Source organism: Pelophylax lessonae, assembly GCF_965119305.1.
Source record: "Pelophylax lessonae genome assembly, chromosome: 5".
In the NCBI taxonomy this organism is placed as follows: Eukaryota; Metazoa; Chordata; class Amphibia; order Anura; family Ranidae; genus Pelophylax; species Pelophylax lessonae.
Window position 1 is genome coordinate 333,555,001 of NC_138772.1, and position 14,127 is coordinate 333,569,127.

General features: G+C 44.2%; 1 protein-coding gene across 3 annotated transcripts in view; it reads right to left on the bottom strand.

Annotated features, from left to right (window-relative positions):
• MAK (male germ cell associated kinase) overlaps nucleotides 1-12,823 on the bottom strand; it is a 120,520-nt gene extending 107,697 nt beyond the window's left edge. For all 3 annotated transcript variants that reach the window (XM_082259129.1, XM_082259127.1, XM_082259128.1), the window contains exon 1: nucleotides 12,469-12,823. The gene's annotated coding sequence lies outside the window, so the exon portion shown is untranslated. The remainder of the gene's footprint in view (nucleotides 1-12,468) is intronic.
• Between the last annotated feature and the right edge of the window lie 1,304 nt (nucleotides 12,824-14,127).

Here is a 14,127-nt window from a genome sequence, read left to right on the forward strand (position 1 = left end):
AAAAATAAATATAAAATAGGTAGATCAGGGTTTGATCTAGGTCAGTGTCACAGTTGGATAGATAATATAAACATACACTATATTGTCAAAAGTATTGGCATGCCTGCCTTTACAAACACATGAACTTTAACGGCATCCCAGTCTTAGTCTGTAGAGTTCAATATTGAGTTGGCCCACCCTTTGCAGCTATAACAGCTTCAACTCTTCTGGGAAGGCTGTCCACAAGGAGTGTGTCTATGGGAACGTTTGACCATTTTGTGAGGTCCAGAAAGACATGGGTGAGCGAGTTTTGGGAACATGAAATGATCCAAAATGTCTTGGTATGCTGACGCCTTAAGAGTTCCTGTCACTGGAACTAAGGGACCAAGCCCAACCCCTGAAAATCAACCCCACACCATAATCCCCCCTCCACCAAATGATTTGGACCAATGCACAAAGCAAGGTCCATTAAGACATGAATGAGCGAGTTTGGGGTGGAGAAACTTCACTGGCCTGCATAGAGTCCTGACCTCAACCCCGATAGAACACCTTTGGGATGAATTAGAGCGCAGACTGCGAGCCAGGCCTTCTGGTCCAACATCAGTGTCCCTGACCTCACAAATGCCCTTCTGGAAGAACAGTCAAACATTTCCATAGACACACTCCTAAACCTTGTGGACAGTCTTCGCAGAAGAGTTGAAGCTGTTATAGCAGTAATGGGTGGACCAACTCAATACTGAACCCTACTGATTAAAGGCTAGTACACACTATAAGAAAATCGGGTGAACATTTTCATCCAAACAATTTTCGTACCATTTTTGTATAGTGTGTACACAACTTTCGACTGCCGATTCTGAATTTTCGTATATGAAAATTCTCGAAAGGGACAAACTCGAAAATGTTTCTCGTACGGAAAAAAATTTACGATTTTCATTTAATGTGTACCGTTTTTGTACGAATTTTGTACAAGAAAAATCAGAAAAGAAAGTCTGCGCATGATCAGAAATAATAAACAACAACAAAAATGAAAAAAAGCCTTTGCCTTACGGGAATTTTCGTTCAAATTTTTGTTCATTGGTTTCGATTTGCTGTGAAACAACGAGGAAAATTGGACGATCATTTGCCTGATTTTCTTATAGTGTGTACCCCACTTAAGGCTGAGATGCCATTAAAGTTCATGTGCGTGTAAAGGCAGGCGCCCCAATACTTTTGACGATATAGTGTATGTGGTTTTGCTGTGATGGTCAGAAGCAGGAACGCTTGTTTTGTAAATTTAAAAATGTTTAATTTTTTATTATTTTGGGACAGTTTTCTGTCGATAAAAAACAAGACATATCCATTACCATTTACCATCAAATAAAGGCCCAATCCTGAAAACACAAGGTATAATTCAGCTGGATACACTAATCTGCATTGACAGTTCAGTTTTACTAACACATGCCAAAGTTGCAAAACTGGTTTCAGGCATTAAGATTTTTTATTTTACTTTCTATCAAGAAGGGGTTAAACAAGCTCTTACTAAGCAAGTAACTTTGACATTGCTATTGTGACAGGTCAGTGTTCTGACAATGTTGATGAGTGTAAGCACAATTTAGCATGAAAAGAGTCTTTGGCCAGGTTTGAGACCGTCTGCCAGTGTTGTGGACAGTATTTATGTGTCACCTAGGTTTCTCACCTACACAGGGTGACTGGCTCCAAGGTGTCTCCTATGCACAAAACAAGCGTTTTGTTTTTCCAGAACGTGGCAAGTCCTGATCTGGGTCCCGGAGCCTGGAGACTTTGTAGAGCTTTGGGTAGAATAAAGCCTCCTTTCCTAAGTTCACATCTTAAATGATAGCTAATCTTAACCGATTGTGCAGCTGAGCATAAATCCTTTTGTTGGGAAGATGAGGCTGCAGGCTATCTACAGTGGCTTGCGAAAGTATTCGGCCCCTTGAACTTTGCGACCTTTTGCCACATTTCAGGCTTCAAACATAAAGATATAAAACTGTCATTTTTGTGAAGAATCAACAACAAGTGGGACACAATAATGAAGGGGAACTAAATTTATTGGATATTTCAAACTTTGTTAACAAATAAAAAACTGAAAAATTGGGTGTGCAAAATTATTCAGCCCCTTTACTTTCAGTGCAGCAAACTCTCTCCAGAAGTTCAGTGAGGATCTCTGAATGATCCAATGTTGACCTAAATGACTAATGATGATAAATAGAATCCACCTGTGTGTAATCAAGTCTCTGTATAAATGCACCTGCACTGTGATAGTCTCAGAGGTCCGTTTAAAGCGCAGAGTGCATCATGAAGAACAAGGAACACACCAGGCAGGTCCGAGATACTGTTGTGGAGAAGTTTAAAGCCGGATTTGGATACGAAAAGATTTCCCAAGCTTTAAACATCCCAAGGAGCACTGTGCAAGCGATAATATTGAAATGGAAGGAGTATCAGACCACTGCAAATCTACGAAGACCTGGCCGTCCCTCTAAACTTTCAGCTCATACAAGGAGAAGACTGATCAGAGATGCAGCCAAGAGGCCCATGATCACTCTGGATGAACTGCAGAGATCTACAGCTGAGGTGGGAGACTCTGTCCATAGGAGAACAATAATATACTGCACAAATCTGGCCTTTATGGAAGAGTGGCAAGAAGAAAGCCATTTCTTAAAGATATCCATTAAAAGTGTCGTTTAACCACTTTACCACCGGAGGATTTTGCTGTCTTCCGTCCAGGCCACTTTTTGCGATTCGGCGCTGTGCGACTTCAACTGACAATTGCGCGGTCGTGCGACGCCGTACCCAAACGAAATTTACGTCCTTTTTTTCCCACAAACAGAGCTTTCTTTTGTTGGTATTTGATCACCTGTGCGATTTTTACTTTTTGCGCTATAAACAAAAAAAGTGCGTTTATTTTGAAAAAATAACAATATTTTTAACATTTTTTTATATGAAATTCCCCCCAAAAAAGATGTAAAAACCAATTTTTTTTTAAAATTTTTGGCCAATTTGTTTTCTGCTACCTATGTTTGGTAAAAAAAAATCGCAATAAGCGTATTTTGATTGGTTTGCGCAAAAGTTATTGCGTTTACTAACAAAGGGAAAGATTTCTGTCATTTTTGGTGTTTTTTTTTTTAACGCGTAATGGCGGCGATCTGCGATTTTTTTTGCGGGACTGCGACATTGCGGCGGACAGATCGGACCCTTGACTGACATTTTTGACACTTTTGGGGGTACCAGTGACATTACTGCAGTAATCAGTGCTATATATATGCACTGTTACTGTAAAAATGACACTGGCAGGGAAGGGGTTAATTTTATTGGAGAGGGAGGGGTTAATGTATGCCTGGTGCTTACTGACGTGTAGGGGGGGAGGTGACTGAGTGAGTCATGGACAGATCGGATGTCCAGCTATGCTGAACACTCCGATCTGTCACTCCCTGTCACTATGGTGATCCGCCCGCTTGTGTTTACACAGGCGGGCGGATCTCCACACTAGATCCCCGGCGATCGGGGCAGAGCAGCGGCGATCGCCGCTGCTCCTCCCCTGGCCCGACTCCCGCTGTGAATGAAAACAGCGGGAGCGAGCCTCCGGCGGCGCGCAAGCGCCGCCCAGAAGGGGGAGTGTCTGACGACGTAGTACTACGTCGTCAGACGATAACGAGCCACTCTGCCGCAGTAATATTACTGTGGGCGGTGGTAAAGTGGTTAAAGTTTGCCACAAGCCACCTGTGAGACACACCAAACATGTGGAAGAAGGTGCTCTGATCAGATTCAAAACGTTATGTTTGGCGTAAAAGCAACACAGCTCATCACCCTGAACACACCATCCCCACTGTCAAACATGGTGGTGGCAGCATCATGGTTTGGGCCTGCTTTTCTTCAGCAGGGACAGGGAAGATGGTTAATATTGATGGGAAGATGGATGGAGCCAAATGCAGGACCATTATGGAAGAAAACCTAATGGAGTCTGCAAAAGACCTGAGACTGGGGCAGAGATTTGTCTTCCAACAAGACAATGATCCAAAACATAAAGCAAAATCTACAATGGAATGGTTCACAAATATACATATCCAGGTGTTAGAATGGCCAAGTCAATGTCCAGACCTGAATCCAATCAAGAATCTGTGGAAAGAACTGAAAACAGACATACCCCAAGCGACTTACAGCTGTAATCACAGCAAAAGGTGGCGCTACAAAGTATTAACTTAAGGGGGCTGAATAATTTTGCACGCCCAATTTTTCAGTTTTTTATTTGTTAAAACATTTTGAAATATCCAATAAATTTCGTTCCACTTCATGATTGTGTCCCACTTGTTGTTGATTCTTCACAAAATATTACAGTTTTATATCTTTATGTTCGAAGCCTGAAATGTGGCAAAAGGGCGCAAAGTTCAAGGGGGCCGAATACTTTCGCAAGGCACTGTAGGAGGCAGCCCTGAGAAAAGGGATGCACCTTCAGTCCAATTACATGCGAGAACCCCAGAGGGGGTTCCCGGAAAAAGCGGCAAGAGGAAGCCCTATTAAAATTAATGGGAGGCTGCCAGCACATGCAGCTAAGCACGCCAATTTATTTGCCCCTAGACACAGCACTTTCTCAAAAAAAATATGAAATCACTTTTCAGGGGGCATTTGATGGATCATAAGGAGACAATATGTTGCATCCTTACTGGCTGTTTAACCCTCAAAATGCCATCCCACCATGCCACAATCCTGTAGATTCATGCGTTTGCAGGCATGGCCCCATTCACTTATATGGGTTCATGGGCTGACTGACAACTTTCAGCCCAGGGGGCAAGTAAAATCCAGAGGTCCGTGGTGCAGCAACTCGGCCCCCCTCCCACTCTCCCTCTTTCCGGCCTCCTTCTAACCTCCATTCCAGGCTTAAGCTCCACTCCAGGTACTCTCTACCCACCAGCCAAATCTGGGTTCCCAAGCTGGTCAGCAGGGGGCGGCTGGGGCACTTTAGATGGGGCTGGCAAGTGGACAGTCTCCAGTGGGGCATGAAACCAGCCTCTGCTCAGACACAGTTTACACCATCCATGCTGGGGGGCCTGCGCTCTGTCCTTGTCTTTATCCTGCACTCAGTAGGTCAGCAGCAGGGCCTTTTTACTTCTCTTCACCAGGAATCATTTGGGCATATCTGTAGCAGAAGCTGTGCAGCCTTTTTATAGTGCATCAGAGTGGCCCGGGGGGCAATTGCCCCCCTGCCCCCTGGCCCAGTCCTCCCCTGTATGGGTTGCATTTGGCAAAAGTATCACCTGCTGAATGTAGCATGCTGTTTCATTTTTTGCTTTGGCTGCGAAGCAAAGCAGAATGGCCACGGCATGCGTACAGCCCCTGTGTGGCTGAATTTATGTGGGCAGACATTAGGGCTGCAAAAACCACGTCTCAACCTACTGCTTTTACCACCCCCTAGGTTCATCTTCTTAGGTCAAATAGCCAGGGTACACTAGTTAGGATTTTGCCCTTTAAAGAGGTGGATAATTACTGTTTTGTAATTGATAATATCCTTTTATGTTTAAGTTTGTATAGTGCAGTCTATATGTTAAAGTGGAGTTCCACCCATTTTTGGAACTTTAGATCTTTGTAATCCCCTTTAAAATGGCTTTTACCAATGGAAACTTTTTTTTTTTTTTTTTGCTAGTAAATACCTTAATTTCGGATTTATTCCTCCTCTCCTCACTTCCTGGTCCGATCGGCGATGACGTCATTCGGCGATCCGCAGTGTCTGCTGGGATGTATTCTATTCCAGAAATCTCAGTAGCTGTATCTGTACTGAGCCGTGCCTGCCCCGCCTCCGCCCCGCCTCCTCTCAATGAATTGCATTGTATGAATGTATTAAGGCTGTTCTCTGCCCAGCCTCCGCCCCGCCCCCGCCTCGCCTCCTCTCAATGAATTGCATTGTATGAATGTATTAAGGCTGTTCTCTGCCCAGCCTCCGCCCCGCCTCCTCTCAATACAACTCAATGAGAGGAGGCGGGGTGGAGGCGGGGCAGAGAACGGCCTTAATACATTCATACAATGCAACTGAATGAGAGGAGGCGGGGCGGAGGCGGGGCAGGCACGGCTCAGTACAGATACAGCTACTGAGATTTCTGGAATAGAATACATCCCAGCAGACACTGCGGATCGCCGAATGACGTCATCGCCGATCGGACCAGGAAGTGAGGAGAGGAGGAATAAAGCCGAAATTAAGGTATTTACTAGCAAAAAAAAAAAAAAAAAGTTTCCATTGGTAAAAGCCGTTTTAAAGGGGATTACATACAGCTATGTATTCCAACATATTAAAAATGGGTGGAACTCTGGAATAAAGTCTTATTAAAAATCATAAATAATAATAAAAAGACGGTGGTGGTCTTTTGGAGGGATATGAAGATATATATAAATAAATATTATATTGGTGAAATATTACCAACACCTTCAACTGTTATTATTTGCTTAGTGTACATGCACTTTAAAACTCCACTCCAGAATGGAACGCTCCACTCCGGGAATCTTTTTCTCACCACCCATCTTTTTGAGGACTATCAAGATTTGTCATAAGCACAGTTCAATTTGACTAGATTTTATTTATTAACCAGTTCTGGACCGGAAGGATTTGCCCCCTTAATGACCAGGCCATTTTTTGTGATTCGGCACTGCGTTACTTTAATGGAAAATTGCACGATCCTGCGACACTGTACCCTAATAAAATGAATACCCTTTTTTTCCCCACAAATAGAGCTTTCTTTTGGAGGTATTTGATCACCTCTGCGATTTTTTTTTTTTTGCGCTATAAACAAAATAAGAGCAACAATTCTGAAAAAAATATATATATTTTTTACATTCTGCTATTTAACATTCCCAAAAACAAAAAAAAGTATTAAAAATCAAACTTTTTCATCATTTTAGGCCAATTTGTATTCTGCTATATTTTTTTGAAAAAAAAAAAAAATAGCAATAAGCGTATTTTGATTGGTTTGCACAAAAGTTATCGCATCTACAAACTAGGGGAAAGATTTATATCATTTTTATTTTTAATTTTTTTACTAGTAATGGTGGCGATTTGTGATTTTTAGCGGGAATGTGAAATTGCGGCAGACAGATCGGACCCCTAACTGACCTTTTTGACACTTTTGGGGGGACCAGTGACGTTACTACAGTAATCAGTGCTAAAAATTAGGGATGCACCGAAATTTCGGCCACCGAAATCATCGGCCGAAAATGAGCCAATAATGGGTTAACATTGCCGAAAATAAATATGGCCGCCTTGGGGAAGGAGGAGGGCGCAGCGCAGGGCAGGTTTTAAAAGTCCCGCCTCTGGCCGGCCGTCCGCCTCTCAATGACGTCCCTACTACGATCTGTGCATTATGAATGGACATACTAGGCGGGGGGGGGGGGGGCGGGGCGAGCGGCCGCTATAGAGAGAACGAATGTGATCCATCCCTGTCAGCTCAGCACGACTATGTGTGAATGAGAACAGAACTGACCTGATACCGGGCGGGGGGGCGGGGGGAGTGGCCGCTATTAGCTGTAACTATAGCTGTAACTATGTGAGAGCTTCACTTCCCAGTCAGCGGAGATACATGCCTGACAGGGAAGCTCTCACATAGTTACAGCTAATAGCGGCCGCCCCCCCGCCCGGTGTCAGGTCAGTTCTGTTCTCATTCACACATAGTCGTGCTGAGCTGACAGGGATGGATCACATTAGTTCTCTCTATAGCGGCCGCTCGCCCCGCCCTCCCGCCTGGTATGTCCATTCATTAATGCACAGATCGAAGTAGGGACGTCGTTGAGAGGCGGTGCCGCCGGCCAGAGGCGGGACTTTTGAATGAAGGACACCCGAGGAGGGGGACGCTGAGGCAGTGGGGGGGGGGGAGATGGGGGGGGGAGCTGAGGCAGCTTACCAATGGTATTTGTATTATGAAGCATGAGGGGTTAATGTATTGTCACTGCAGGTCACTCATCTATTAGTGACCGACCAGTGGCAGGTAATTAACCCCTTTGTGCTGCATTAGTGCAACCAGTATCAGTGTTAATTAACACAGGTTGCACTGATACTGGTTGCACTAATGCAGCACAAAGGGCTTAATTACCTGCCACTGGTCGGTCACTAATAGATGAGTGACCAGCAGTGACAATACATTAACCCCTCATGCTTCATAATACTAATACCATTGGTAATTAAATTAACCTCTTGCCAACCCGTCACAGTACATATACTGTGACAGGGTGGCAGCGACAGGTGTACGTCACTACCTGTTTTTGGTGTATGCCCCTGTTCTATCCATTTTAAAAAAATTTTTGGGAAAAAGTAATTTTCGGTTTCGGTTTTCGGCCAAGGGCATCCTGCATTTTCGGTTTCGGCCCAAAATTTTCATTTCGGTGCATCCCTACTAAAAATATGCACTGTTACTGTAATAATGACATTGGCGGGGAAGGGGTTAACCTAGTGGGTGATCAAGGGGTTAAATGTAAGCCTAGGGGAGTGTTTACTAGCTATGGGGCGATGGGCTTTTGAAATGACCATAGAGACCTGTGATTATATATAGAAGGATCACAGGCGCTCTGTGATCATTTCAGAGAGAAGAACGGTCGGCTGTGTTTACAACAGTTGCCTGTCCTTCTCTCTCAGCGGGGAGCGATCGCGGGTGGCTAGCGGCAATTGAGGTCGCTGGCCCCGTGCATGGGCATCCCCGCTGCCTAGTGGGGGAGAGAGCGTGACGGGGGTGGCGCGCGCTCACCCCCTAGCACCACACGCGCCACCAGCGTATAGTACTACTTTAGTTCGCGCAGCCGAGCCAGCCTGCAGCAGTAAAACTGCGGTGGGCAGTCGGCAAGTGGTTAAGTAATGACACTGGCAGGGAAGGGGTTAATTTTATTGGAGAGGGAGGGGTTAATGTATGCCTGGTGCTTACTGACGTGCGGGGGGGGGGGGAGGTGACTGTGTGAGCCAGGGACAGATCGGAGTGTTCAGCTATGCTGAACACTCCGATCTGTCACTCCCTGTCACTTGGGAGATCCGCCCGCTTGTGTTTACACAGGCGGGCGGATCTCCACACTAGATCCCCGACGATCGGGGTAGAGCAGCGGCGATCGCCACTGCTCCTCCCCTGGCCCGACTCCCGCTGTGACTGAATACATCGGGAGCGAGCCTCCGGCGGCGCGCGAGCGCCGCCCACAAGGGGGAGTGTCTGACGACGTAGGTCTACGTCGTCAGACGATAACGAGCCACTTTGCCGCAGTAGTACTACGGTACTCAGTGGCAAAGTGGTTAAAAGTTAAGAGCAATCTCAAGGCACCCATTAAAATAATGGACAGTCTTGAGGTACCTCATTCTAAAATGTAAAAAACGATTCTGAAAGTTTTGCACAATGCAGCAACATCCACACAGACACTCAACGTTGGAGGTGATTTTTTTCTTCAAAGCAAATACACTTTTGCACACTGGGACTAACTAGTATTCCTATGCTTCTCTTACCTCTCAGTTTCTCTCTATTAGTCTGCTATTGTGACCCCAGTGCTGACGGAGAGTGGCAGGGGAGGGTCACACAATGATGCTGTGCAGGTGACTGACATCCTCCTAACCAACCGATGACGTCATTGGTTGTTAGGATGCCGGTGGCTAGAAGGTCGTAATGGTGCATAATAAAAACCTGTGGCTTTCTGTAACTAGGCTTGATCCATCCACTGGCTTGTATACAATTATTGGGCAATTTTTAGGTATTTTGCCAAGGCACCCCTGAAGAAACCTCAAGGCAACCCAGGCTGCCTGGGTACCCTGGTTGAAAAAGGCTGGTATACAATATAAAAACGTGCTAACCATGATCTTGGACAAGCCCTTATTGGTATAATAACCCATTCAGGTTCCCTATCAAGTGGGGGGTGCGTGGCTGAATGGGAGTTGCGGCGGACGTGTTGGAGAGGAGCTCCTGCCATCCTCACTGAATCCTCCGGTATTCCTAGACCGGTACAGTATAGCTCTGGCTTCCCATCTCTAGGCTTGCCAGGTTCCCTATCAAGTGATATAGGGAAATGGAGGCTTTAATGTGAGATGGAGGATGAGCAGAGAGCAATATGCAAGACTACTATCAAGTGGAATCAGTAAGGATCATTTTTGTAAACTAAAACAGTAGGAAGATAGGGTTGTTGTTCATAGTATCCAATTATGTATCAGGCTACTAAATTTGAACTAGAAAAGTAATAGTTGTAATTCATCTGGGACAATATCATTCTCCTTCTCCCCATTTTCATAGTGGACCTCCTGTCTGAACATTGTTCTAGTCTTTAAAGAAGAAGCACAGCTACAGCTACAGCTATCATTTGAGTGGTCTGTCTAATTGCCAGTTCAGATTATCTTGCTGTAGTAACATGTGGCAATGCATTCTGGATGCATCAGTGCAATGCGTTGCCATCTCATTCTGAGTAGCACCCCGATATACCTGCTGATGGATGTGTGTTGTAGCGCAGCCTAATGCATGGCAATTCATTACCACGCATTGCAGTAAGCAGTCAGAAAATAATGCACGCACCTTATGTTGGCAAGGTTTGGTGGGGTGCCATTCAAATGCTTTAACTGAGCATTTATCTTTACCAGAGGTATGCAATTTTTTGGTGTTGAACCACTTGCCGACCACAATACATTTATATACGTTGCAGATTGTAAGTGGTTTACCGGGATTATGTCTGAAGACATCAGCCATAATCCCGGTACTGTTTTTTGAAGCCTGCGGCAGGCTTTCTCATGAAAGGGGTCCAAGCGGCTCATAAACTGCTGGAATGCTTTCCGAAGCGATGGGAGGGGACGCCCCCCTTCCCCTCTCGCCAGAGTTTCTTGGGCTTACCGTTTCCCCCGGTGCGCCAGAGAAACGATCCAACAGTGTGACCGGATGCTCCCATAGGCGATCAAAGAGGGGATACTCTTTGATCGCCTCTATGGCCTTGGAGGATGGGAGTGATGTCATGACCTCACTTCTGGTCCAGGCTGGAAGTAAATTTTTTTTTTTTTAAAGATAAAGAAGAGATTTGGGATCTTTTTGACCCCAGATGTCTCCATAAAGAGGACCTGTCATCCTTATTTCTATTCCTTGTAAAAGGAATAAAAGTGAAAAAAATTAAATGAAAAAAGGGACAGTTGAATAATAAAAAATAAAATAAATAAGAGAAAAAATGTGAACCATATCAGCTCCATAAAGTTTACCCCCCTTCATGACCAGGCCATTTTTTGTGATACAGCACTGCATTACTTTAACTGACAATTGCGTTGTTCCTGCAACCCTGTACACAAATAAAATTGATGTCTTTTTTTCCCACAAAAGAGCTTTCTTTTAGTGGTATTTGATCACCTCTGCAGTTTTTATTTTTTGAACTATAAACAAAAAAATACCGACAATTTTTGAAAAAACAAAAAAAAAAAAGAATATTTTCTACTTTCTGCTATAAAACACATCCAATAAAAAAAAGTAAATAAAATGTCTTCAACAATTTAGGCCAATATGTATTTTGCTGCATATTATTGGTAAACATAAACCCCAATAAACGTATATTGATTGGTTTGTGCATAAGTTATTGCGTCTATAAACTATAGAATATTTTTATGGAATTTTTTTTTTTTGTAAATATCAGCGATAACTTATAGCTGGACTGCGAAATTGCGGCAGACACATCAGACAGACACTTTTGATACTTTTTTGGGGACCAGTGACACCAATACAGTGATCAGTGATAAAAAAATATGCAGTCACTGTACTAATAACACTGGCAGGGAAGTGGATAACATCAGGGGCGATCAAAGGGTTAATTGTGTTCCTAGGGGGTGCTTTCACTGTGGGAAGACAGAGATCTGTTTTCCTGCTTAGCAGAAACACAAGATCTCTGGGGTCTTCCCTACTAAAAGAACAAACATCTGCCTTGTTTACATAGTTCTGCCTCTGTTGGAAACGATCGGTGAGTCACGGCGGACATCGGGTTCCTTCTGGGGTATGTCATAATGTGCTAGTATGCACACTATGCACGCACAAGATGCATACTAGCACATTATGCTATTGGCTTGCAGTTTTTTTTTCTTTTTTCAGCGGTTTACTACTGCTTCAAGGCAGCTCTGAAGGCAAAAGCCGGTGAGTATATGTGTGTGTATACATGTATATTATATATATATATATATATATATATATATACATATATATGTATGTATATACACGTGTGAGAGAGTTGTTTTTTTTTTATTATTATTATTATTGTTGTTAACCAAACAACAATAACAGTCAAATTTCAACAAAAAGTTAAAAGAAGCAGAGATGAATGTAAACCTTTCTATGTGCACATTTTTCGGTTTTCCTGCTTGTAAATGAATGCACAGGAAAGTCAGTTGAGGATTTGGATGTCACTCTGACAGTTGTATGATGCTTACAGCCTAGAGATGGATCTGTGCCCCATACAGACACACACACACACCCGCTCCCATCTAGAACAATCCCTAGAAATGATGCAGGACCCCGATCCCCCCTCACTTCCTCTCACCTGTTGCTCCTGGCCTTGATGGGGTGCTCCCCAGTCACGTGATTCCCTCCTCGGCTCCCCAGAGCCTGTCAATGTGTGACTCGTCTCCCTGGTAACATCACACAGCACACGTGGGAGGAGCCGAGCTCTTAGGGCTCTTGGTGATGCTATTGGATTGAAAGAGAAAAGGGGCGGAGTGAGACGCTGGGGGCTTGTGTTGGCACTGGCCTGTGAGGTCAATGCAGGCTTAAGCAGTGACCATGGCGACGAGCGGGCTAGGCTTGTATGATTGGAGGGATGTAAAATTGAAATGGGACGTTTTTGGTAACCCCTCGGTAATGCAGTGTTAGCCCGACCTTCAAGTGTGGAGGAGAGATATAAAATAATCCTGGAATGGAGCGCTGCTCCAGCATCAGCCAGTGTGTGGAAACATTAGCAGTGGATATGTCGCCACCTAGTGCTGGATTCATGTATAGCATAGCATGCAATACACTATAGCCATTTTTTAAAGACCAGGCATTTTTCTGGCACTTTTTGTTTACATGTGAAAAAATATATATATATATATATTCTTTTTTGCTTAACCACTTAAGCCCCGGAAGATTTTACCCCCATTCCGACCAGGGTTTTTTTTGTGATTCGGCGCTGCGTGAATTTAACGGACAATTGTGCAGTCGTGTGACGCTGTACCTAAACGAATGTGACGTCCTTTTTCCCCTCACAAACAGAGCTTTCTTTTGGTGGTATTTGATCACCTGTGCGATTTTTACTTTTTGCGCTATAAACAAAAAAAGAGCGTCAATTTTGCAAAAATAACAATATTCACATTTTTTATATGAAATTCCCCAAAAAAATGTAAATATCAAAATTTTTTAACATTTTTGGCCAATTTGTTTTCTGCTACATATGTTTGGTAAAAAAAATTGCAAAAAGCGTATTTTGATTGGTTTGCGTAAAAGTTATTGCGTTTACTAAGGCTGGCCATACACTATACAATTTTCTTGTTCAACTTTCCTTTAGATTTACCAAAACCATGTAATATAGGGTCAAACCTAAACACTTTCAATTTGTATGCAGTCAGGCAGGCCCTTGCACTACATAGTTTAAGGTAAATCTAAAGGAAATTGAATAAGAAAATTGTATAGTGTATGGCCAGCCTAACTAAGGGAAAGATTTCTGTCATTTTTGGTGGGTTTTTTTTAACGCGTAATGGCGGCGATCTGCGATTTTTATGCGGTACTGCGACATTGCGGCGGACAGATCGGACCCTTGACTGACATTTTTGACACTTTTGGGGTTACCAGTGACATTTCTACAGTAGTCAGTGCTATACATATGCACTGTTACTGTAAAATTACACTGACAGTGAAGGGGTTAACTTTATTTGAGAGGGAGGGGTTAAGTGTGTCCCTAGGGGCGTGATTCTAACTGTGATTGGCTGTGGCTTGAGGTGTAGGAACAGTGATCAACGGTCCTACATAGTAGAACCGTATAATCACTGTTTCTACACAGGGGAGAATGACAGGCGGCTTGTTTACACTAGCCGCCTGCCTTTCTCCCTCTCCACCGACGATCGCCGAGTGACCGGCGGACATCGGGTCCGCCGGTCACACGCGCGGGGGGGTCCGTGACCGCGCGGGAACTCGCCTCTGGTGGCGTGCGCTCGCTCCCCAGAGCCTC